The sequence below is a fragment of the Anopheles coluzzii genome, chromosome 3 (genome assembly GCF_943734685.1).
Source record: "Anopheles coluzzii chromosome 3, AcolN3, whole genome shotgun sequence".
In the NCBI taxonomy this organism is placed as follows: domain Eukaryota; kingdom Metazoa; phylum Arthropoda; class Insecta; order Diptera; family Culicidae; genus Anopheles; species Anopheles coluzzii.
This window is the reverse complement of record NC_064671.1, coordinates 87,737,264-87,763,492: the sequence shown is the minus strand read 5'-3', so window position 1 is coordinate 87,763,492 and position 26,229 is coordinate 87,737,264. Positions and strand designations below refer to the sequence as shown.

The window sequence follows — 26,229 nt, the reverse complement described above, 5'->3', positions numbered from 1 at the left end:
TTAGTTTACTGCTTCTTGTAATTTATCATCTCCTGTAGTTCACCGCCGAAACCTGAAGCTTGAAGCTTCAGCTGAACATGCTGGTAAAGCGCAGCAAGCTTTAGAGACACTTGCTGATAATTTCATGCGTTTTGTTATATGATTATTAAATTTGTCATTTTGTTATATACAATTTATCCTTGAAACATGAAAACACATTAGCATATAACAGACTTTCAAATTGAATTCAATGCAATTTAGAGTTTAAAGTGCTCTTTTCTCTGAATCAATAAACCGAAATACTCAAAAATCAGTTTTTTCAAAAGCATTTCTCTTTATTTGTATACTGTACAAGGTTCAAAATGCATAACCCTAGGACTTTTCATACATGCAATCAATCCTGTTGGATTCGTATTTGGGAGAACTTATAGGCTTATGCGATGCGGTTCTCCAAGACACCAGGAAATATTCCAGTACAGATCATGTTTCGGCTAAGATTATTTAGTCCATAATAAGTCCAATGTAGCCAATCCATTGATAATTATGATAATCAAATCATACTTTGACTGTAGTAGCGATCGACCCATTGATCCTCCATAGGTGATGATGCTAAGTAATTCTAATATCCAAGTTTAGAATATTTACATATGTACTTGATCCAACTCACGATCATAAATATATCTTCCAGGCGTATAAAAGTTAAGAACGACTTCTCTTTACTTTCATTTTAATCAACATCATGTCCTGTATAGAGTCTAAATATTTTCAAAAATAAAGCACTCAAAACAAAAACAAAGCTGCACAACTCTTTTGCATCCTTACTCACCATCACACGCAACGACACGCTCAAACAATACACGCAAAGAGGTAAAACTATTGCAACGATGCAGCAATGTGTACTCCCATTCGCGCCATACACACACACACACGCACATTCGGTCTACATCTTTTTCTGTCTGCTGCTGCTGCTGCTTGCAATAAATTTTATTCCATGCATGCAAATAAAACGCGCCCCATGCGTCCGTCCCCACCGGTCGCCGGACCACGCCGGGGACGTTTTTAAATGCCCATCGAGTGGGAGATTTTTCTACGCAGAGAAGCATTCTCTCTTTCTCCCGTGTGAAAATCGGCTTTGGGACCATTTGCGGTGCTGTCCTGCAAAAGAAAGAAATGGCGGGTAGTAGTAGTAGTAGTAGGCCAGCATTTTCCTTCTACTTGTTCCTACCGCAACTGGTTCAACTTTTTGTTCAACCGAACCATGCGGGCGGCAATGGAATGGAAAGGCTGCTGGTAAACTACAGTTCTGTGCCGTTTTTCATTTGCTCCCTTGTTTTTAGTTCGAAAAAATAAGACCCCCCGCAGGTGTGTGTGTCTGTGTGTGTGGCTCATGGCAAGCAACTGCAAACTTCCCTATCTGATTCTTCCACTCATACCCACACTCGGCTCGATGGCCCTCGAGCACGCGGTCGTGGTGGAAAAAGGTGAAAATCGGTTGCACACGGCGGGTCGCTTTGCATTCCGTTTTCGCCAAAACGCATTTGCGGGTGCTTTGTTTGCGCTTGTGGTGGTAGCGGACCGCTAGTGGCAAAAAGGAGGGGGGGGGGGGTAAACCCTCCTCCCTTCCCCCTCTTTCACTCAACGGCGGTGGATGGCCACCAACGATATTCCATTCGATTTCGAAAAGTGCAACTGCAGAAATGTAAAACATGTGCACCATATACTCTCGCCGACGGTGTGTTCGGGTCGGTCGGCGGTGTGTGTGTGGCTCTACTGCACTGGAGTGCATTTCCTTTATGCAGTGAACCAGTTGTACCCATCCCGCCCCTCCCCCTTATCACCCGCTGATATTTGCGGAAAAGATCCAATTCAGAATTTCGCTCAAGAGCGAGAGAGCGGTGCTTTAAATTGTGCCTCGAGGGGCTCCCGAGGTGGTGGCCCCGGGCGGGGTGTAACCCTTGTGGTGGGGTTGCACTTGTCACGCCGGTGCTGCAGCGTTGCAACTGCACCATTGCATCCCATCCCCCTGGTGTGTCCCCCTTGCCCTTCTAATTGGAGGGTGTTGCTTTTCGTTTGTTTCTTTTTGTGTGTGCTGGCTCCCATTTTGGACTACAAATGCAGCGACGATTATGGAAATAGTTTGGGTGTTTGTGTGCCTGTGTGTGTGTGTGTGTGTGTGCATTTGCTCTATTGCGCATAGCGGTGCGACAATGGTGGATTTTAGTGTTTTGTTCTGCCGGCACTGAGAGGGAAGGCCGGGGGACTTTATTTTGCTCTCGATTTGACTCCGTTTTAGGGGTGGGAATGCGTCTTCGGTTGAAGCGTTGAACGGCAGCGCACCGAATCAAGCGAACACGTGTTCGATTGCATCCTTTTGTTTTACTTCCATTTATGTTTCGCTCGCGCCAAACGGTCAAGTTGCAGAACGGTTTTAGCTTGTTTTGTGTTGCCTGCGACAGGATTGTTTGACTGCTACGTTCTGTTATTAAATTATCGTTCGATTTGGCTCCTTTTTGCTGTGGATGTGTGTGTGTGAATGTTTCCTCCATTCTCGGTAGCGAACAGATTCGCTAAAGTCAGCCTTTTTTCCCGCACAAACTGTTAAGCTTTGGACGCCGAAATTCATCCCCACGTGGGTGATTTATTGTGTACCTTTGCAGTACCGTGTGTGTGTCTGTGTGTGTGTGCTGTAAATAAAATTGAATCTAGTCGAGCGAATGTGCTTGGTACTCGATGTTGGAATATTTGATTAGCCGTGAATCGGGGACAGTCGCATGCATGGTCAATATTTCGCCCACTACGCGTAGCTTGCCGTGTATGGAGAGAATTTAAAATAGAATTGAATTTATTTATAACTGTTATCTTGTGTTGTGTTGTCAACAATCGAATTGATAAATAAAAATGCGTTCTCCTGTTCAATGCGAAACTGCTTGTGCCACTTTGTTTGCTAGCCAAAGGGAGCTAAGGCATCGAATTTTGTTAAAGGGTTTCTGTGCAAACAATTACTTAGTGATGCTATACCATCCATCGCATTTGGTGAGAGCTATTCAAAGCACCTCCTAAACCCACCTAACCTAAAAGTTCATCGTTTTGCCACGCTTATCAGTACAAATCCGCCCGTAAACCTTTCCTCGGGGCGCCTTTCCTTTCGACCTTCTCGACACGACCTCCAGCAGACCGCGTGAGCGTCCATTCCAGCAAACCTCTCAATCGACGTCAACTTCACAATGGCCCACCGGTGGAGTGGACGTGTTGAAGTGGATTTTGGAACGATTTTTATCAGCTGCTGTGCCACCCGATAGCCCCTCCGTTGCTGGAATTTTGGGGTCTCTCTCGAGCACGATTCGGCACGCCGCGCGCGCTCGCGCGCGATGATTTATGTCCACCATCCCCATGGGCTCATCGTTATCATTGTGCGTCGTTTTGGTGTCCCGGCTTGGCCGTCATCTCAAGATCATCTCAAACTCGCGCGCCATCAAGCGTTGTGACGTTTAATAGCCACTTCCCGTAGCTAATTAGAAGTCGTTTCCGTTTCCATGCGGCACTCCGTTTCGGGCAACGGAGAACCGTTGCGATAAGAGCGCGTTTACGAGGGACCTCGCTTTGTGATTAGCTTCGGTGGAGGGAAGAAGATGAGATGGAAACATGCTGAAAAATGAAAAAAGAGGAAGCTGTTGATGAGTGTCTTTTCTATTGCATTTTTTTAGTTGTACAATGCTTGGAAATACCGGTAAAGTCATTAAGTGTACAGCTCAGACGCCTGCACTTGATAGGATTTTTATTTTATTTCCTCCTTAGGCAAAATCCCGTGAACTTCAAACAGTCCTAGAGAGCACCAAGAAAGTGCTCCAAGAAATCGATATTTTCAATTCCTATCACTTTAAAGTTGTTTGAAATTCCTTCATCTGCTATCGTGTTGATTCATCGATAACCACCAAGAAATTAAGAAGAACGACTCACCATTCTAATGTCATGGCATGGCAAAAAAACTTTCCCCTTGCCAAAAACAGCCCCGATCAGCATGAAGGCGATATTAGAAGCTCCCCATTGTGGCTTAATGTCTGCATGAAAAGACGACCGACCGCACCCCGGAAGTTGAGCACCGAATCAGCTAAAAGATCAGCCAATACCTGGTTCGCTTACCATCATGTCCATTTACGAGCTGTCACCTCGTGGTCGGATAAATGCAGGGATGTTTTTGTATGTGTGCCGGCCGGGTGGGTGGGAGTTGGCCCCGATAAAACCCAACCGGCAACATATGTTGAACTATTTTCTCTATTGAAAAACTTTCTCAACTCCTCAACGTGTGCTTCGTGCCTTTCCAGGGCAGTGTCTGTGTGTGTGCTTGTGTGTTGTTGCGAACCAGGCCGCTCGTTATTTGCCAGTTTGTTCGGGGTGAGAATAGAAGCCGAGGGGGGGGGGGACAGTTTGCATTCAACCCTACCAACAACACCCGTTCTCATCCACATCCTTCCGATTGAAGGAGGACGCAAACATTTTCCCTGTCAGAAGGAACGACGGTACGCAGCGCTCTGCTTCTGAAGGAGCCAAAAGAGTTGGTCGGATGTGTGCCCCCGGGGCTAACCCAATTTCTGGAAACCAATTCTGTGAGAGGGCATGTGGTATGATTTTACCAACACTTGGTGTTTGGGCCGAGGCGCTGGGATGACGGGTACGAAAAACAACGCAAGTGTGTCCCATACGCCTTTTGCCGGAATGCATGATAGGATCAAGAAGGCGAACGGTTAGTTGGTAGTTCAGGATCTTTGAGGTACGACGTTCCTCATCCGTACCAGGGGGAGAATGAGATTCAAATTAGGTATTGCGGTGGTGGAGGGACTGACGGAGGGCGTTAGAAATTGGGATTGGTCACATTTTCCCGAAGCTATCGTTTTGCATGTCACTTGCGGTGCAATGTTACGGCACGCCGGCTGACGAAGCTTATTTACTATTCAATGAATAAATGAATTATTATGATAAACTTCCTTCGCACAGGCGGGATCGGCTGAAGGTTAGCGTTTGGGTGTGTCTTATATGAGTCAGATTTGTGAGAGCATTGCAGGGGGAGTTTCTTGCGAGGAGTTGGGATGCAGAAGTGTGTTATTGAAGAGCTGTTTTTTTGCATAACTAAATAAATTAAGGTTTTGTTTGAATATTTACAGTTTGGACGATTCGATGTTCGAACTCGGAATGTAATATTTCATCACTGGCACTATATTTTGAAAGCTCACCCAAGCATGTTAACGCTACTCATTCTGTTGATCATGTGTGGGGCTTCATCTCTTGTTTGATGTGTACTGATAATGTTAATTAAAATTACCTTTTTCGAAACTGTTCGTATGAAGTTTTTCCCGATGCTTCCAAAAAGGCCTAAACAAACACGTTGAATTAAAACCATCCAGCCAGGAACTTGTTGACACAGTTCGACATACGACACTCGACTCGTACCGTGTCAAGAGTACCACTAAATACTTCTCATCCCAAACCGTCACACCGTACAAAACTGCCAAAAGTTAGGCACACATCGTACCCAAAGAAACCGTGCGGAGGGAGAGCAAAAGATTCGTTTGACGTCCCTTCTGGGGCCATCTTTACCCGGAAGCCATCAATGAAATTGAAGAATAATGGAATTTTCCCCTGCATCTCTTCACCCCTTTCTCTCGTAGTCTGATCGCACCTCCCACGGCTCTAAGTGGACGTTTTCCTTCCGACACCTGCCCGACACAGTGCCGCAGTGGGTTGTGCTGTCATTGTTTTTCTTTCACGCAACGTCTTGCACAAGGCTTAACTTGCGATCAGTGCTCCCAATGGCCCCGGGGGGAAAGGAACCGCAACTTTTTCGCACGCTTGTTTTTTTTTTTGGTTTCTATTTCGGGACGACATAAGGAGAGAGAAAGAAAAAAACGATGAAAATAGGATGATGGCGAAGGCTTAGCCGGTGCCCGATGCTGAAAATGGGAAAATCCTTGAGGAATCGTGAAAGTGTCACCTGGATTAAGAACGGTACCACCTATCCGGTAGCTCAGTCATCGTTATCGCTTTTGGCTAGAGAAGTGGATTAACCTTCGAAGCGATGACCTTTGTGCATGTGTGTTTGTGTTGTGGGACAGATGTGTGTGTTGTGGATTGGTGAAGTAAAGTGAAGAACTTCTGCTTCGCATCATGTCTTGTCGGACCTCCTGCAGCCTGAGTTCAAGTAAGTGGTGAAAAGAAATGCAAGATTACTTAGTAGCTACAATGTTATTGAAAGCAATAGGAATGAGAGTGACAGGCACTAAAAACTTTAGAAGTAAACAACATCTCATTCGCTTGACGAACGTGTACTAATTCATTTCCAAGAAGCTGCTATGATGCTACAATATTAGTTTCCTCAGAAGTCGGCAGTTGTTATCAAAACAAGTTATTGCTTTCACACCATTAGCAACCGAACGGGCGAAAAATGTTGATGCATCAGCTCTTCTGCACCAAGCGTACCATCCGGACATCTACTCCGGATTATTTATGGCAGCTCAAGATGCTTGCTGTCGTCTTCAAGACGGTTGGTAAGCCGAAGAAGTTGAAAGGTAATTTGCCAGTAGCTCACACAGATTGATGAGGGCACAAAGTGTAGTGTGAGAGAGCATGCTTCCGAGAAACATTCACCAACCCCCGGGTGTAAACCATTCCAGGATCTGTACCACTGCATGTCCCCTATATCATCCACCCTCAAAATATCCCACTGGCAGCGAGGAGTTTAGGCGATACGTGTGTTATCTGGTCTCTCGGTAAAGTGTCTTTAATTATCACAAATAGAAGACAAACATTAAGAGGACTCGGGATCGAAAACCCCTTTTGCCTGCCTCAAGAAATTGCCATTTAGTGTGAGTGTGTGTGTAGCAAACTTGCAACGAGCACGGGTCTGCAACTTCTACGTCCACCCGGCTTCTTCACCGCACGTTAAAACGATTTCGATTCCGGGTGCTGAATGGGAAAAGTTTGGCCTACAACTTCTCGCCTGTGTGCCAATTTGTGCGAACAGGAGAAGCCTCCACGACTCCGCATCCCACGCCTGTGTGTACGTGAGGAAATTACGATCAATTTAAATTATTTTCCGGAAGTAAATGTTCCGACGGCGGCATTCTGCAGCAACCTACTGCAGAAGGAACCTCACACCTCACACACTCAGAGATGGCAATCGTGTAAATCCGTGCTGACTTATACTTTCTCACGTTTTGTTTGATGTAGTCACAAACAATTTAGAAACAGTTGTGGGCCCCGCTGTGCTCCATGCGTGTCTAAGGGGAGAGGGTTGTGCCGGAGTGCCTCGGTGGAGCATGTTTCTCTAACACCGGAAGTCGCCCCATCGGGACCGATTTGTTACAAGTGCTGCGGGAAAATGTCGCAAAACAGGTGGGGGGGGGGCAACTGTGTTTGCTGAGCAAACGTTATGCCAGCGCTATCGCTTTTCCTCCATGGAATGCCTTTTCTGTGTCAGACGCATCACGCATGGTTAGCGACAAGAGTGAATGAGGGAAAAGGGATGAAACTTTAAAATTTACTTGAAATGTACTTCTTGTGGATGACCACATATTCAATCGATCTTTCACCATTCCACATCGATAAGCGTTATTCTTTAATGCTATCGTGCTTTATATCTTAAAGGGAAAAGGTCGAATAAATCATAATCTCGAACAATAGTGACCAGCGTGAATGTGCCTGTGCACGCTCTAGCTCCATCTTCAGCTTGCACTCTTACTCCGAACCTCCAAAGTCTGTTTGGAAAGCTGTTCTAGACATGTCTGAAGTGAGCACGCTTTGGCAGGAATGAATAGCTTCCCTCCAAAAGCGGCAGGTAGCCATGTTTACAGTAGCAAAAAGCGTTCTGTTGACCACTGTGTCCTTTCTTTGCACCGAATACCGTACTCCTGAGGGCCTATCCAATGTTATACAGCCAACTTCTAGATCCACTATCCCGGACACCACCGCAACTGCGGGAAAGAGCTTTTAAACCTCCTCACTGCTCTCCAGGTCTCTCGATGAAATTGCAGAAAGTTCATGCAAGAGCATCCTTCTGCATTCTTCTTCTGCCCGGCCCGGCACACAAGCAAGCACCACAGCACGTTGAAGGGTTTTGCCAACCACCGAGTGCCAACCGGAAACGGCAGCAAAACCGGCTTCGATAGCTATCGAACGATAGATACCGTCTCGAACGGCAAACGATTGGCTCGAGATCAGAAATGTCAATACGAGAGTCGGTACAGACTTTCAAAGGAAAAGTGGGCAAATCTTGTCCACCCACATCGAGAGTGGTTTGAGGTAAGGCGGAGCCCGCTTTCGACACACTCTCCCGGACTCTCGTGGCCCGGTGGTCAAATTTTTGGGGCAATAAATTAGCTGACGACTTTTTTGGCCTGCCCTATTCCCCTCGGTGGTTCATTCTCGGTGTGTGTGCGAAGTGTAGGTTCTAGATTTTTTGTTCCGTGTCTCTGCGTAGAGTGGCTCAACTTCGTTTGGTTATCGCTTCTTCGTGTTCTTGTCCACAGTACGGGAACCGCAGCGTTCGATTTTCGGTTCGGTCAACATGTGTGTTGACATCGGAGCTTTAGGTCGCTCTCGGTCGGTTGGTCAGGAGTTTTTATTTCAACGGCTCTTGTCGTGTGTTCCCCGCTGGGGGGGGGGGGGGGGGATGTGGTGAGCAAAATGGCAAGGGCGTTCCCCGATGGCTTTGCCTGTGTACCGATGGTAGGTTTCGCTTTGACTCGGACACACAGCATGTCACTGCTTGTGCTTGTGCCCTGTTTTTGGGGAGGCGATATTGGGTGGACAAGGTGGTGAGTGGCGAGGATGCTGCGGTCACATATTTACCGCATTATGCTGTCGTCATGCCCCGGGGGTTGTGCTGCCGGTTGGACCTTATCGATGCTGTTGAATATGGACGCTGCCGGTATGCTGCAGGGCAGGACAACACTCCCAGCGGCGTTGTTGGTGTCCGTCCCGCCGGCGACCGATCGGTACCGATAGACAGCCATGATTTAATCGATTGGGAGTATCTGCGCCATCACGGGGTTGTCACGATGGGGCAAAAATGGACCACAGCGGGTTGCATAAATTATATTAGACTGATGCGGTTCCGATGCAGTATGGGGATTTGGTGATATCAAGCAATTTTCGATGAAATACGGTCAAATATCATGAACAAAAAGTTTGGTTTTTCCATAACTCTGTACACAAACATTGAACATTGGTCTATGCTGTCATGTACTTTCTTGGGTTTAATATGCAACCACTCATCCAGCAACACCACACAACAAAAAAGCCAACCCTCCCGGAGCAAAGATCACGCGCTGCCAAGGATAATTCCAAGGGATAAAACCGTCAGCTCATCTAAAGTTCGGTTTATTTTTTAATTTGCACTCCCTCCAGCCTGGGGTGGGAGGGGACCGTCGACGTTACGCCCGAAAGGTCCCCGGCGCCACGGGTAAATTGAAAATCGTAAATTTAAAACACTTTTCCACCGCACCAGAAGCAACAGCGCGCGTCGAAACCTGTCGATGGCGCCCGTCAAAAGTCCCTCGCGGCTTAGAACGAGCAGCGGGTATATAGAGCCTGGTCTTTTGCCTGCCCTTTTTGCCATCATCAACACAGCCCGATGATCCGTACAGAGCGTAGCGTCGAGAGTGAGTGGGTGAGCTTGGTTTAATGAATTTATCGCCACGATTCGCGCGCGCGCTCCCCTCGGGCATCGGAAAGATGATAAGAGCGGGCCTCTTTCGCTGTTGTGGGCTGGCCCCGGGAAAGCAAGGCCCCGGGCCGGTTTCGAGCACTTTTCACCTTTTCGCAAGAACGGTTCCGGTGGCTTAGGTTTCAGTTGAAGGTGGAATTTAAAAGATTGAGTAACTGTTCTTCCACGAAGTGTGTGAGATGCGGAGCGTCAGCATCGGAGATAAAAGCAAGTTGTTGAAGTTTTAGAATGACGGCTTAGGGAAGGAGCGGTGTTCTTGATGGTCATGCCAACCGAAACAACCGACGCATCCGACGAGCGGAGAAGGATTTTTAGCAATCCCGGGGTGTGTGGGGGAGGTAAGTTCGAGCCGTTTCGTTCTTATCGGAATTGATCCCATAAACACCTTTCAGTAAGCAAAAAAAAAAAGGAAGTGAAATACACCACGAGGGATTTCCAAGAACAACCGAAGTTACGCTTCGGTGAGTACCTCGTAACTGACGACATTAAACTTTTACATCATTTTACGCAATCTCTGTACATCGGTGTGTTGCGCTCATTTGTGGGCATGATGTTTGAACCGTCCGTAAGTGAATTATTTTCCTAACAAGACTAAGAATTTTGTGGAAAACTCAAATACGCAATGAAATAACAAACATATAGACACATCAACATCACCTCCATGTGACGATGGGAATGTTTTTTGGAAACACTTTCCTGTTTGATACTCCTGGTGGGCGGCTTGTTATTTGGCAATGCTCACGTTGTTGGATCTGTTTGTTGGATCTGTTTGTTGATGGAAGATATTCATTTTAGTGCTCTCAAAAAAACTAGAAGAAAAGTACAACATACCAGCGATACATCTTGGTAAAATGTGCGTTGTTGTGTACAACCTTTCCCATAATCCGTTTGCCGGTTTGAGCTGAGCGAGAGTCAAGTCTCGTGTTTCTTTGAAGCTTTCGCAAAGTGGCTCGTGGCTCGAAAGTTTTCCTTGGGCGTCGCGTGTTTTGCATGTAGCTTCTGCGAAGCTGTCATGTTCCGGTTATGATAAGAACAATTTCTAGGAGCCATATCGTGCACGGGAATCTCCGGTTCCAAAGGGTAGGAAAAGGAACGCTAGAACACAGCCATTAGGACGGCGTTGGGTGTTGTAAAATGTAAATTTTATGCTTACCACCGTGTCGAAACGTTCAGCAACAACAGTGGTAAGATGTTGTCTTGCTGGTTTGCAAGACAGCTGATTGAAGTTTTCCACGCCTTTGTTTGCTGCTTTGTTTCGCATTATCTTCGCTCGGCTGTTTCGCAAGTTCTGGAGCGACGTGTCGACAAGTTAAGCGTAGTTTTAAAGTTTCCGGATTTAAACATGCTTACAGCAGCAGCAGCAACAAAGGTCTTGCAATTTATTTATGAAGAGATGAATGTTGCGAAATGGTGTGTGTTTGTTTATATCCTCAGCGAACCCTTGGTGTGTGTACCAAAAGGAAAAAAACTACCAACATTGTTGAAATTTCGGTACTCCATTTTATCCACACCATTTTATCGTGCGTTTTTTGTTGTTGTTCGCTCTACCGGTAATAGACTTCCGGTCACGGTCGTGGTACCCGAAAAATGGGAACCGGAAAAGGCTGCAGGACATTTCAATAAATCTTGCCAAATGGTGGATTAATACACGCGCAAAAATGCCGGCGCCCAGCTCTGTGCCGGGAATGATGGGGGCTTGCTCCAAATTGCTCTTACTCTGTGGGCCAAAAGGAAAAAGACTTGGTTTCCTTCACATTACTTTCGGAGTTGCAGCCGAGTTAGTTGTGTGTGCACAGGTATGCTCCGTGGGCTCTTGCCCCCACCAGTCCGGCATAGCGAAGGTATTTGCTGTCGAGAGTCACGGGAAAGATTTATGATAAAGGTCAGAGCTTGATTATTGCGGGATTATCATTCGGTGGGGCTTTGTTGGTTTGTTTTCTGTTCTTGCATTTAATATACTACCATTATCCCTTTCACGTAACAACTCACGCTTTGCGTTATCTTATATGATTTAATGATATAGACTTATATGATTTAATGCAATGTGTATGTCTAGTAGGTTTACTATGAAAGATATATTTTGTACTAACTCATCTATACTACAAATAAGTTCGGTATTTATTTCTGTTTACTGTTAACTTTCTGTATAAAATAAAGATCCAAAAACAGTTTACTCGCCTCCACTTACTCTGATTGATATTTCGTGACACGAATATGCCCCGCCTAGGTCAGCATTATTTTTATCCTAGCACTTTGGGACCACTCGCCACCAGACTGCTGATTGGATAGAATCGCCTTCCATTGTTTGTTTTTCCACTTTAAATCGAGCCCGTTTGATTCTGTTAGCGTAAAATTGCAATCCTTTCCAAACCATCACAGGGACGGGTCGAGGACACAGGTTCCAACGATAAATTGCTACCGACAGGCGCTACGACGTAATCCTAACGTTGTGTCCACGAATAGCTCCAGAAAGCGCGGGGAATAATTCGTTTCCCTCCGCCGGTTTATTAAATCCTTTTGAGCGCAAGAACCAAGCGGCAAAAAAAAGCATCAGCACAAAGAAAGTAAAGCACAAAAACGGTGCCTTCATTTCTTAAAACACAAAAACCTTCGACGCTGTGCTGTTGCTGCGGGCCAAAACGGAAATCCATTTGACCAGCAGGAGGCGTGAAGCGCTGGGCGCAAAGAAAACGCAACCAACAAAGCCGCCCACTGTTTTCTACTACTACTTAAACTGCTCTCTTGTTTGCATAACATTGAAACGAAGCAATTGGGTTTCGCTTTCGTTGGCCAAAAACCGACCCACTTCCCGCTGCCTCGTTTTCCCTTCCGAACCGAACGGGAAAACGCGCGTCTTCAAACGCGTCATTTCAAATAATCGAGCTTTAGTAGGCTGTGGATGAAAAGGGCTGATGGAAAAGGGGTGAAAGAGAGTGGGTCAGGAGGGGTAAGATGGGTGTGATGGGAATTCTCCCTAAATCGCTGATGGGTGTGACGCTGCGGGGCTGACAGGGTGGCAAGTAAGTAATTTCGCTCTCCCGCTGATTGTGGGTCGAGTTTTCAATTTTCTATCGTTAAAATTAGCCCATTTTCCTAGCCTCCTTGGGAACAGCGGCCCGAGCGTTTGATGTGGCGTGTGCCGCTGGTATGCTGGAAAATGTGTAAAAGTTTTCCCCGGACCGGTGGAAAACTGTCACTCTCATCTCATTCTCGGTTTTGCTTTGCAAAGTTCGTTCGATCTGTTCCCGGTTCTCTGTTTACATTTCACTTTCTTGAAGGCAGCGATTTAGCGCCGGGTAGGTTTTTAGTGTAATGAGAAAATGCTGCTGCGCGAGCTTTCCGGAGGGCGGCTTTTCCGCGCTTTGCCGGCTTCTGTTTCTGGCAGGTTAACGCTCACCATCATCTTTATCTAATTTGATGGCATTGGAATGATTTTCGTTTGATATTGAAAGCATCCTCCAAAGAATGTAGAGCCTTCAAATTACAACAGAAGAGGAAGAAAGAATTTGGTGGATTGTAGTAGTAAACGAATTTTAAAAAGATTAGTGAGAGAGAACGAGAGAGCATAACCTATAGAATGGTAATATTGCTAACATTTCTTGTCTCAGCTCTAAACTTAAGGGCACATTTCTTATTGTTTATTCTTTGTTTGCTATTTTTTCATTATTGGGTATATTTTTCCATTTCTTTTATTTGTATTGTGAATTGATTTCCTGAAACCGTGTTATGTTTAAAGATTAACTAGATCAAGTATCATATGCAGTGGCGGTCACCTAAAGTCGAATACCTCAAATTTTCACCTATCATGTGACTTGGAGGCTTTCTGGACAGTTCCTTAGACTTCCACTACCACTTATTTGAAAAAATGCCATTTCTCTACAAAAAAAAACAGACCGATATCTTTAAAAATCTCAAAAAACTATGTGTTAATGCCAAAAAGGCGTGAAATTTCTCTAGTTCCGGGGTAGGCAAACTTTGCTACCAAATTCTACAAAAATGTTCGTAGAGTTCTATGTGAAGAAACAAAGAGATAATCCAAGAATAAAAATGTGTGAAATTTCTATGAAATATATAAACGACTAAGAGCCTCCTTCTCGAAATCAAAGAGGCTCGCGAGCCGCACTTTGCCAAACGCTGCTCCAGTTCAACGAAAGTCGGACAGTCTCTATTCTCTAGCAAAATGACTACATAGCATCCCAATATTAGCTTCAGCAATCAGCTTAAAAGTCATTTTTCCATCCATCGACTCACTCCTTTGCTATCGGTTCGAGGCACAATCGATTCTAATGCTTATGTTTAATCCATCCCCGGCAGTGTTGGGGTTTCTGCCTACCGTACACAAACCTCTCGCCCTGCTAAGCTAGTTTAACGCTAGTGATATACATTTTTCATATCACGTTCATCACGTACCGTCCCGCTGCTCATCAAATCACGCCCGATTTCCCGGGAGTACTGTGGGGCGTGACGCTTTTTTTACTCGTGCTCCTACCTCCCCCGAAGCCGTGAGGATATAAGTCCTGTACTGGGGATGGAAGAGCCCTTTCATCAAACATCAGCCGAGATTTTGCGCTTAACGCATTGTGTGTGTACGCCGTTTGCCAACTGCGAGTACTGCGGGACCGGTTAGTTTATGTTGATTTTGAGCACCGACGATAATGAATTGCGGGAGAGCCCGGCTCGCGTCGAACGGATTGCGAATTCAAATCACGATCGAATGCAGCAGCAGCAGCGGTCGGGTGCCAAAAGAGCAGTAGGAACATTATCGGCAAAATAGATTGGCCAGGTTTTTTTTGTGCACAGCAACGTGGAGTGGAGGTTGTTTATTTGACCATCCACGTCAGCAAAGCAAAGAAAAAACTGTATACAAATAATATATCCCATTTTTTGTCATAAATCCCTGTCATCAATGCCGACAAAGTATCGATTGAGCCAATTTTGAATTGGACCCTTTTTCCCCATCCCTGCTGTGGTTGGTTAGTTTTGTTGTCCGCAGCGCGTTTTTAATTAAATGCAAACTGATTTGATCACAGTATCAATCAGGGCAATCTCACCGTGCAAAGGCAAACAGATAGATCGAGATAGGGGTTGCTGTGCTGTCTGTTTGTTTTTCCATCGCACTAACCACGCTCAAGCGGATATGGATTGATATTTAAGTGATTTCAGAGAGCTGTGAAGGATAGCACCCAACTTATCTTACTCTTTCACTATCTTTCTCTCTCTCTCTCTCTCTCTCTCTCTCTCTCTCTCTCTCTCTCTCTCTCTCTCTCTCTCTCTCTCTCTCTCTCTCTCTCTCTCTCTCTAGTTATATGTATGTCTTGCTCCAAAACTTCCTTTGATGTGGAGAAGTGTTGAAGCAGTGTAAGATGTTCCTTTCGTTTTGCGTGTCCTGCACCACCGCCTGCGTCCAACTGTGTCTTGCAGCTCGCTTGATTGCTGCACGGTGCCATTTGCAATGAAATGGATAATTTATCCTGTGCGAGAATAAATTCCCACAATTTGCATCTCGCTTCAAATGATCGAACAAACTCCCCGCGAAAGACGCAATCGAGACGGGTGTGGAAGGGAAAAGGGCAAAGCGAATTTTATCTGCAAAATATTCAACAGCGCAATGTGCGAATATGTGGATGTGGTGGTGCTGAACGCACTCGTGCAGGGGTGGAGTTGGAGCTTTTTTACGGGCCATTGAATGCTCTGGAAGGCTCTGTCACGTGATAAATGGCGGTAACAGGCGTACTTTGAGATTATGGAAATAAATGTTGGTGTAAAAAAGGCGTTTTTTTGGCACACTCTTGGAAGACTTCAATGTCGGTGCTTAAGGTGAATTTGAAAAAGCTCCAGTTTTTCTTCTCAGGAGAGTTTAAATTTAAATATTATTTTACGCTATCCCGTTCCAGTAAAATGGAGCAGATCATGTTTGAAATTAGTATAACGCTAGACCGAGTATACGCCCTGGGGTGCGCCTACAGCAACTCACTTGTATGCATATCATTGAGCTTAATTAACTACTGCTCCGGGGTACGCTTGGGAGATTACAACTATCCGCATCTAATTTAATCATCCAAAGGATACGGCACCGCACGCTGCACGTGATAGCATTTGATGAAGACAAACCACCTCAAGAAGCGTATCACTTCGTCGTCGTTCGTGCGTCGTCTGAGTAGCTCCAATCGACCTGTTGGGTACGGTATGTGCGTGTGTTGTGCACGCATTTGTCTAGGAATCAACTTTGGCAAACACAATTATGCTCTCCGGTTCTTATCCACGGTCTCGTCGGCAAAGCAAACACACAAATACGCATCCAGCTGGAGGACGCACAGCTTCCGAGACGTTGCAGCCGTACGTTCTAATCAGATAGTGATGTACGCAACCTGTCCCTGGACGTACTCGTGAACGTCCTCGTGTTGACTATCAGAGGCAAGCAAGAAGTTTTCCTCCTGTCGATCTGCAAAAGAAACCGGTCGCAAGTAGGAAATCTTGTTAGAATCATCTTGAGCACGCACCGCCATAGAGAGCAGAGATAGCGCAATAGCGCACAACAAAAAAGTGTGGTTCCCTGTGCTCAGGCGACGAACTCACTAATTCGCTTCCCAGGTTTGAGTAAATGGATCGTCACGAGAAGCACTCACACAGGCAGAGTGCCCTCTTGTGGTGTGTCTTTTAAGGAAGGCAGCATAGCATGTCCGACCGGAGCAGAACAAGTATCGTGGCTCAATTACAGTGCCCAAACACTTGGGGCGAGGAGTAAGGTGGTCCAAGTTGTCCCATTGGAAAGAGCGGGCCTCCCGCTCGGCTAGATTTTGTGGTAAGAGAACTGAGCGAAGACGCTCGCTCGGTAAAGAGACTTCTAAACTCGTGAAACGCCACACAACTGCACAGCCCTTTTGTTTGCGTCTTGTGCAACTTTCTAGACGCATTTTCTCTTCCACTCCCTTTTCCAAAATTGCTGAAGTGATTCACTATTTATCACCAGTACGGAGTGGGTGTCTGTGTGTTTGTGTGGTTTTGCCATTTGCTGTTCCGAGCTTTTTCGGGAGTTAGTGGCGCTTGCTGTTATGGTGCATGACAGCAGCAGCCCAAGACACCTTCCTCTCCATACGTTGGAGAGCCGTTTGTCGTTGTTGTGGTATTTTGTTGTTATGTGATTCAACTGAGTTCGTAGAGGTGCTGGTGGTGGCGATAGTGTCACTGCCATGAAGCCGAGCTACATAATTTGTCTTTCATTTGAATCGAAATTAATGGAACGCGAAAGCGCACACTCACACAGAGCCGCCCAAAAAACCAACCACAACGGCATGGCCGTAGCCGTCATCGTGTCGAGTTGTGGGGCTGGGGAAACAAAAACAAAGCGCCAGCAGTAGAGTAGGTAGAAGCGAAAAAACAGGGAGTCGACCCGGTTGGGTCCGGTTGATGAGTTTGTTCGTTGACACGTGAAAATGAAACTGCTGCGGCGGCGGCGGCAGCGTTATAAAGTTATAAAGCGTTATAAAGTTTTTTTCTATGGTAAAGCACAGTTTCTAAAAAAAACATACACACTTTTAAATTTATCATCATCTCGTCCGGGATGCAATTGACAGTTGACTTAAGGGACAAGGGTTGGCTCAGTTGCCAGCACCAATCCATGCTAAAGTTGAGAAAGAGTTGTATGAGCCACAAGAGACAAAGCGAAGAGCTAATTAACATGATCTGAGTTGCAAACTAATTTGCGAAAGTGACCAGCGAGAAAATGAATTATGATTGTGGCGCATTCCAACAGGACGTCCTATCCAAAACCAAACAACGAAACCATGTTCATGTTCTCACTCTCATCAGTTCGATTGCCGTGGAAACGTGGAAAGCGATTGTCAGAGGCGCTCGGCGAACTCGGGCTACCGGTGTGTCCGGGCGTGTCAGAATGAATGACAAACAACCGAACTAGGAATAACACCATCACCACCACCACCAAGGCTATCTGTGCACCAGGTGAAGTTGGGTCCTGCATCTAGCCAGCCAGCCTGCCTACCTGCCTGCCTGCGCTGGCCATTAGTAATCACTTGTTCCCTGGACACGCCACCACCCTCAGGTGCCCTTGTTTTGCATCCAGAAGCGTCGCGTGGTGGATAATTTTCGGAAGTGATCTTTCGTTGAATAAATGATTAATCACCCGGGCCGGGCCGAGCCTGCCGGCGCTCGAACTGCAGAGACGCCATCATTTGTCGATTGAGCGCTGGGTTGAGCTGTTTGCGGCAGGGAGGGGTGGGGATCCTTCTTGACATATTGACAGCCTGCAGCTAGTGTGCAAACTCAGACGACGACGACGACGTCCCTTTTCGTTCGATTCGGCAGACGGCACAGGAGTGTGCAAAACGAGAATGGGGTTTTGCGTTGGCACGTTCTGAAATTGGCACGCCCTTTGCCATTTCATTTCTGTTTCGGAGTACATCCGAGCCCTGGTGTACCTGCTCATACATTAGAGTGCAGCTCGCAATTTTCGGAAGGAGTATGTGATTGTTGATTTAGTGATATATACAGTGCGGCTCGTTATGGGCATCCCCTGCATTACCGTTTTGCGGTTTTGCGGCAGACGGCAGCACTTGGCAAGCGCCAAGGATACGGATAAGAGAGCAGTCGATGCTGCAATTTGCTGCACCATCGTGGCCGTAATCGTGCTCGTTGCCGAGAAAACGGGCCTGAACGGGCGCCTTCAGTCTCGTCGTGAAAAGAAAACCCTCCCTTTTTTCTAGGAGCACCTGTACAAACCGCACGCCATTTCCTCCTGCAATGGCTGGTAGAATTATTATGTTCGACGGTGTTCGCCAAACGTGCCTACACGGTGAGTGTACGAACTACCAGACCGACCGTGCTCGACACTGAACTTTCGATCTCAATAACCGTATAATTTCACTTTGGAGCACACGCTTGCTCCTTTGCTGCTGCCAGTGGTCGTACCGGACGATGTTCGGAGTTCGTCCTGCTGCTCTGCGAGGTGCGATAGTCCGCCCTTCCACCTCTCTATTAGTTGACACCGGGTCCGCGTTCCGGTGTGAAATTAAATTTAATTGAGAAGCAATTAATTAAAGAGATCCAGTGCGCGCTCTGTGCTTGTGTGGTTGGAAAACGAACGAAACGGTGATGACGATGAGCGGGAAAAGAAGTTGACTCCCTAACCGCGTGGTTGGCTTACGTGGGGTGGCATTCGGCAACACTTTCGGGAATGAAAGAGTGCCCAAGAGTGTCCAGTGATGACGCTGACGCCTCTAGAGACGATGTGTTTTCGTTGTTGTTGTGCATTTCTTCCACGCCACAAAATACTGGAGTACTGCTTTTGTGCTTCTTTAATGGTCAATGTACTCTACTCGACCACCTCGAGCAACCCGGGGTCTTGGTGTGCTGTTAGCGAAGTTAATTTTCCTAGACCACCACCAACAATTACTCCGAAATTTTCACTTCAGCAGCTAACCAAAAACGAAACGAAACTAAAAAAAAAGGAGAAAAAAAAACCCACGGCACCGGTTAATGTTGAAAAGAAAGCACAATACGGACGGTGGCACCGTCCGCTTTCGCTAACAATTCTCATTACGCTAATGTTGTTTACTGGCCCAAGCGGAAGGAATTACGTGATTATGTAGCAAAGCATAGAAAACAGCCGCAGTGAAACTATAGCCCGCCCTCCCTCCATTGCTACACGCCACACCGAGGGAGGTGAGCTGGAAAATCATGCTCTAAATTAGAAGGAACCGGCTAAGGAACCAAGTCGTCGTCCTGACCCCCCTCCTCTCAAGCGCATTGCTTCGGGGAGTGTGACCGAAGGGGAAAATAAAAATAGAAGAAAAAAACGTCATTATGACAAAAATGAAATAACCGTGATCGGTCTCGGGCTAGCAGGGTGTGTGTGTGCACAGACTATAATGTTCTGCGTGACTGACGCTCGGGGATGAAGAGAGAGAGAGAGAGAGAGAGAGAGAGAGAGAGAGAGAGAGAGAGAGAGAGAGAGAGAGAGAGAGAGAGAGACAGAGAGATGGTGGATGAAAATAAAAGAATATCCTTGTTCGTCGGTGTGCTCTTCCTATGGCGTGTCGACCTCGACCGGGGAACGAAGAAGAGGTAGAGGTAGCGCGGTAGTCACCGTCAGGTTAGCTGGAAAAGCGTGAAAAACTCGGCACGGTCGAGTGACGAGGCCAAATAAATATTACCAAATTATGGGACAGGAAGGGAGTGAGTGGGAGCTAGTAGTAGATGAAGAAGGCACCGTCGTGGTCTCTGTGGCACACGGCACACGGTCACGAAACCGAACGCGAACTGCTTGAAAGTGGAAAACAAAATGACACACACACACACACATAACCGAAGCGAAAATGGTGAAATTTATTTTTTCAAACAAACAAAGTAGAATTCGCAGGAGGAAGAGGAGGATTTAGGAAGGGGATTTGAGAATGTGAGTCTCTCGCACTTTCGTCGCAGTCTATTTTGGAGCTATTCGTGACGATGTGGCTTGAAAAAAAACAACAAATGTTTGTTCGGCGCAGTCGGTGGCTATTCTCTGGAGCTATTCAAATTAGAGATTAGGTGGAAAAGCGAATATCCAGCACTGTTTTAACAGTTCCTTTTTTTTGTTGTTGCAAGCTTAAAGGACAGCTTCGGAGCGGAAAGTGCAGCCAAAGAACGGGAATCTCTCGTCTGCATTGCAGGGTTGTGATTGCTTTTAATTTGCCACTGCGACACACAACCGTGCGATAATGATAAAACGAAGCGAAGTGAGCGTTAAGCATAATTTGCTCGGCCTTTGCTTTGGCTCCTATCCCGGGGGGAACGGGGTTCGGCCATTTTCTTAATGCAATTTTCCTTCAATTAAACATTTCTTTTTCGTCTCGGTTTTGGACATGCGGAGAATAATTGTATATGTGTTCTCATTATCGGTACAATGTTAAATAAATGCATTGGAGAATAGTAGCTTGAATTTTAAACAGTTGCTTTATCGCGATGTATTATTGGAGTATATAGCTTTTGTTACAAGCATTTCTTTTAATAATTTTAACACCCTCTACATCTTTGTTGGCAGATTTTATATTAGATTGATAACATTACAGTCGTTACAGAGCATCTTTTGTTATCTAAGGGAAACGGATTGGAGCCACTCTGTTTCACAATCCTAACAAAATATCTAAACTTACTTTATTAGGAGTTTTTATCGCAAATCAATTTTGTTTGATAATATTTATGAATAAAGCACATTAATTTTGTACTTTGGTAGTTCTTTGTAGCAGCAGTGAAAACAATAAAATTGAATAAATATTGAATTTTTCTACCATCGTAAAGGCAAACAAATGTCTAAAAACTCGTAGGACTAATTTCCGTGCAACCTTTACTGAAACATCCAAACGTTTCCAAGCAACCAAGTCCACGTCCACAGTAGTGCGGAGTTGGCACTACTGAACGATAGTCACATTGCCTTCTTACGGTCACTAGTTAATTACATGGCTCGTTGGCAACACTCGATAACCCATAACGTACAATTAAGTCGCCCATTGGCACTGAAGGACCTCTCGACGCCTGTAGAGTGTAGCCTAATCCGGTACCGGTATATGCTTTGCTACATGTCTGCAACACAGCACGGTGTAATGCACCATTACCAACTAAGGTTAACTTCATACCATCCTGGTCTGGTCAGGCACACTCCTTCTACGTGTATTACCTTCTTTACCACAAACAACAACTAGCAGTTGTTTTCGGAACTCTGTGCTTGTGCAAGAGCCCGTGCATGCATGTATTTAAATTTTCACCTCATTTCTCATCTCTCTCTTTCTTTCTATCGTCCTTCTCTCCAAACAGGTACGGGCTGTGGTGGTGACCAAAAGTCAGCTGTAATTTCGGAGAATCAACATCGCCACTGCGCCATGTACACAGTGCACTCTCACCACCAGTTTACGTGCGTGGCTGTGGGCAATCACATCACTTGCTTTTCTAAATTCATCAACCGAGCAGCGCGCGTCCTGGACTGCAGTTTGGGGCTGCAATTTTGCGGACCATGTCACAGGTATGTAATTGTCATCAGCCTTTCCATATACCACTAACTAAAGGAAACAACAAAAAGGGGGTAAAAGAAGTGGTCTTTGTTCGTTCGTTTTTCGTCACTGCCGTCAGCCCACCCAGATGTAAAAGTTCTGATAGGCTTAACTAGTTATGGTACTACCGCGACGCGTAGCATTGATGGGGAAATAAGTCGAGCGAGATACAGCGTGGTGGAACGGATAAAAGGTTGTGCAGTTAATTGCTTCCGAAAAGAGAGAGAGTTCCCGCCTCGATGTTTTAGTCCTGCTGACCAAGTTGCGCGAATTCTGTGCGCCCCCGGAAGTTGGTCACCCTTGATCCTGATTGGAATCACTGCACCTCGATGTTACTTTTCGAAGGGTAGATGCATCGCAAAAAAAAAGTCATCCCCCGATCCATTGATATGTAAATCGAGCGACGAAGGGTTTAAAACGTTCCCGCGCTTAATCGGATACAGATGCAAATGCAGGCTGAATGGGGATGGAAGGGGGGAGTACAGGATCGAAAGCTCAGCCAACCTCTAACGACCTGCAATTGACTGCGCAAAGCCCTGCCCCACAAACGCACGCGCGCTAGAGACATTTTCCGATGAGATTAGCAGTTTTTGCATCATGCACACGCGCCTGACGTGACATTTTTGCTGGCGTCGGGATACGTGCCGGGTGCACCCGCCCGCTGCACTTGGGGACTGGGAAAAAGGGCAAAACGTAATTCTGCTTTTCAGTGCAACATAGCGTACGCCGTCGTCGCTGCCGCCATCATCGTCTGCTATAGCATGCCCATCAACGCATGGCAACATTGAACGAGGGACGTTACTCGCTTGATGCAGTGATGGGACCCATATTCTACCACATCGTTACAACACGCCAACCGGAAAGCACGGGGGGAACGGAGGAGATATCCCGCATTGTGTGCACACTGGCTGGCTGGTGTAGTGGCGGGCCTGTTGTGGCATTTGGTGGTTAAAATGAGAAAATAACCTTACTCTTTGCTTCGTGGCGGAATACGGTCCCGGGTGATGGCCACCTCATTGCAACCCCGAGAGTGGAATAGGGGGTTTTTCTCCTCTTTTTGTGTTTGTGAGCAAACCACCGACTATACCAACTATGCCGTGTGCTAACGCTGTGAGTCGCTTTCTATATCCGGGAAAAAAGAAATGGGTGGCCTTCAGGTGAAGGCATTGTAACGCGTGGAGGGAAGGCAAGCAAACAGGGCGTAAGTTTACATTTACGTTGCAGCTACATCGTTCACAGCTCATGGCTCGAGGAGAAAATAGGGATTTGGTGGCTTTAGAGTGTGTGTGTCTACATACAGTACGTACAGGAGTGTATGGCTGCGATTCCCTAAACGGAGGTTTATCGGTTTCCATCGTTGTAAAGCAAAGGAAACATTACTGGTAAGAAATAAAGGACTCGCTGTATGTGTTCTTTCGCGGTTGTTTCTACCAAACTGAAACTGCACACATTCTTTATGAGGTTTTGGAGTAGTTTGTTGGCAGTGCCTCGGGAAGAATGTTAGTAAACAATACAAAACATCCTTCAGGAACCGTAGGATCCGTGGAAGATAGGTTCTTGTTCGAAAAATGTGCTCTGCAGAAAGTAGTCTATTAGGATAACTTATAGATTAAACGATCTTTTGCAGACTTTGTTATATTTACATAGAATTCTTGTAATTCGTGGTGCATGAAAACTTCAGAGATTTTGGAGTTTCATTGAAAAGATTCATGGGTACAGAACTACAAATAATAACTTAAAACTTAAATCCTCTAACAGATCAGATAAAATAATTACTTCTTAAATTTTCTTTCTTGTTCTTTAATGAGCTTTTTTACTTATAAATGCATTGTTGATCATGTTCTACCTTATTGGAGGCTCGCTTATCCTAGATTTACCATTATTTATTTACACAAGTATCATTAAATCAGGTCATGCGATGTTTAGCTTCTAAGCTAACAGTTTTTGAATTTTTGGCCTTCAACAAACCTACTTTTTTCTCTTGATTAACAATCTGCGAAAAACTGTCAACAATTGTTGCATTAACGAGAAGAACTGTTAACTTATTGGCAAGTAGCAGCGATGAGGTCCCATCAATAAGAAGCTTCTATGTTATATTTCCAATCATTAAAGCTTCTTTCACAACTAATAATTACATTGAGCACTACAATTTTAGCTCACAATTCCCGTTCAACATTTTTTTAAAGGTTTCCTTCTTGCTTACTAAAAGCTGCTGGTACCGTTTGCTGCTGCTTTTGATACTAAAAATGAACCTCAGCAGCAAAAGCACAACCCCTTTTCATTGCTAAGCTGAACGGTGCACTGTGCACTTCGCCTTTTCTTTGCACCTTCCATTACCTTTTCCACACAAACGCACACACTACTACCTCCCGAGTGCAATAATGAAATATTGGTGTAACAGAATGATCTTCTCCGCCGGACCCGGGCGACCCCGCTCCAGCACGGGACGGAAGTCACCAGCATGATGCCCATCGTTTTGTGGTGGAATGTGGCAAGCATAATGTAAGCTGCATTGTTTCGCCTTTGTGCAACGCCGCTTTTGTCCAGTGAGGACGGGAAGCACGGGGCAAAAAGGACGAAGAAAGCGAACATAGCAGCATTCATGCGAGCACACACACACACACTCATCTGCTCTTGTTGTTACCGTGCCGGGGTGTACCGCAGTGTGGTTGCAGTGCGCTGCAAAGCGACCAGATCCGTGTTTGGGGTTGGCGTTATGTGCCAGGCATCTTGCGTGTGTTGCATCATGCATTGTTTTTCTTCTTCCTCCTCTTCTTGGTAGCTTTCTAGCTGCCGCGCTGGCCTGGACCTTGCCGACATTCCAGAAGTCAATTAAGCCACCCACCTCGGTCCACTTTCCGGCAAAGGCCTACTCTAGTATTCATACAAAATGCCACCACTACACACAACCCGGCCATTTGTCCGGCTGCGTTATTGTGTTATATGTGACTCCCGTACAGTTGGTCTATTGTGGATTGTGCGGAACTGCATAAGGAAAAAAAAAACGTGTGTGGCAAGTGGATAGAAAAACCACTGCACAGCTGCAGCGTACGCCGGGCTCATATGTATTTATTGTGGCTGGCTGACTGGCTGGCTGGCTGACGAACACGTATGAAAGTTTATCCCTTGATGCAATATTCCAAAGCAATCAAAATCACCATATGGCAATCGGTGTGGCGTTTCTCAAGTCGGAAAGTGTGTGTGTGTGTGTGCATTATGCTTTGTGCCAGATAGTTTTGATTGCATTGCATCGAGTCAAGAAAAAGGTTCACCTTATATTCATCGTCACCTCTCCAATCGCTATCCGATGCGAATGGGGGAATGTCTTTTTTCCTGTTCGTTTTCATCCGCACAAAAATCTCAGTTATTTGCAAACATGCTAAAAATCATAAATCTAGCAGCAGCACTGATTCTGTCGATGGCATAAAAAGCATTCGTAGGGTGGGAAAAAACTGAGAAAAGCTCGTGCTCATCGTAAAGCTTCGACACGGCTTCGATTAAGTGGTATCGCAGAGAGAGAGAGCGAGAGAGACATAGAGAGAGAGAGAGAGAGAGAGAGAAAGGGAGAGAGAGAGAGAGAGAGAGAGAGAGAGAGAGAGCTTGTGAGGGAAACCCAACGGCGATCTGGTGCCAATCGAGATCGACGGCATGTACAGCACCAGCAGCAGAAGATGATAACACCGAGATCCGTGCGTATACCGCTCGGAAGTGGTTTATTGTTCCCCGGGCAGGGAAGCAATTGACTGGGTTACGGGTATCGATTTACGGTTATCGAGAGAAAGGAAAAAAAAAAACAAAACAGAGATGGCGGTCCTATGAATGCCGAACGCGCGATAACATCACAACTACTGCCCCAGAGTGTATCTGCAATGCATCACTGGCAAAAACAACAATACCGAGGGAAGGAAAATTGCAGGCTTTTTCCGTTTCTTCATTTTGGTATGTCCAGTGTGGTGAGGTGTGGCGGTCCCGAAAACATAATACATGCAAATTTGACACCACACGAACGCGACGCGCGAAGCAACAACGGATCGCACGTTTCTTTCTGTGCCAGCCACTTGAGATGGAGGAAAAAATAGCCCCAATATTAGATTATCATCACGATAGATCGCGTTGTGCCCCACGCGGACAGAAGCATAGCATCCTGCCGAAGACGATTTGAGTGCATTTTTTTGTGCTGTTGTTGCTGTTGAAAAATCATTATTGACTAGATCCATTCGGGCCCGTAACCCGGATATCCGCTGTTTCGTTTTATGCCCCCTCGCGACGTTCGTGGCAGCTTTTATCTGAAATTAAAATCACATTCATTGGCGGTAGCTGCGGGTGTGTGTGTGGGGATTTTCGATATAAATCTCTAATATTCACGACCGCCGGCAGGTTTTAGCAGGTTTTTTTTTTCTCGCTCTACTTTTCGGCCTGTTTGCTTTGGCGGCGGTCGATGATGGGCAGGAACAACTATCAAGAGCAAAGTGACGGTGGCAGATTTTCTTTTCG

At 46.0% G+C, this 26,229-nt stretch overlaps 1 long non-coding RNA gene across 1 annotated transcript in view; it reads left to right on the top strand.

Annotated features, from left to right (window-relative positions):
• Positions 1 to 26,229, top strand: part of LOC120958339 (uncharacterized) — a 62,360-nt gene that overhangs the window by 20,388 nt on the left and 15,743 nt on the right. Inside the window, exon 3 of the long non-coding RNA XR_007452670.1 lies at positions 21,503 to 21,707. This is a non-coding gene — a long non-coding RNA (uncharacterized LOC120958339). The remainder of the gene's footprint in view (positions 1 to 21,502; positions 21,708 to 26,229) is intronic.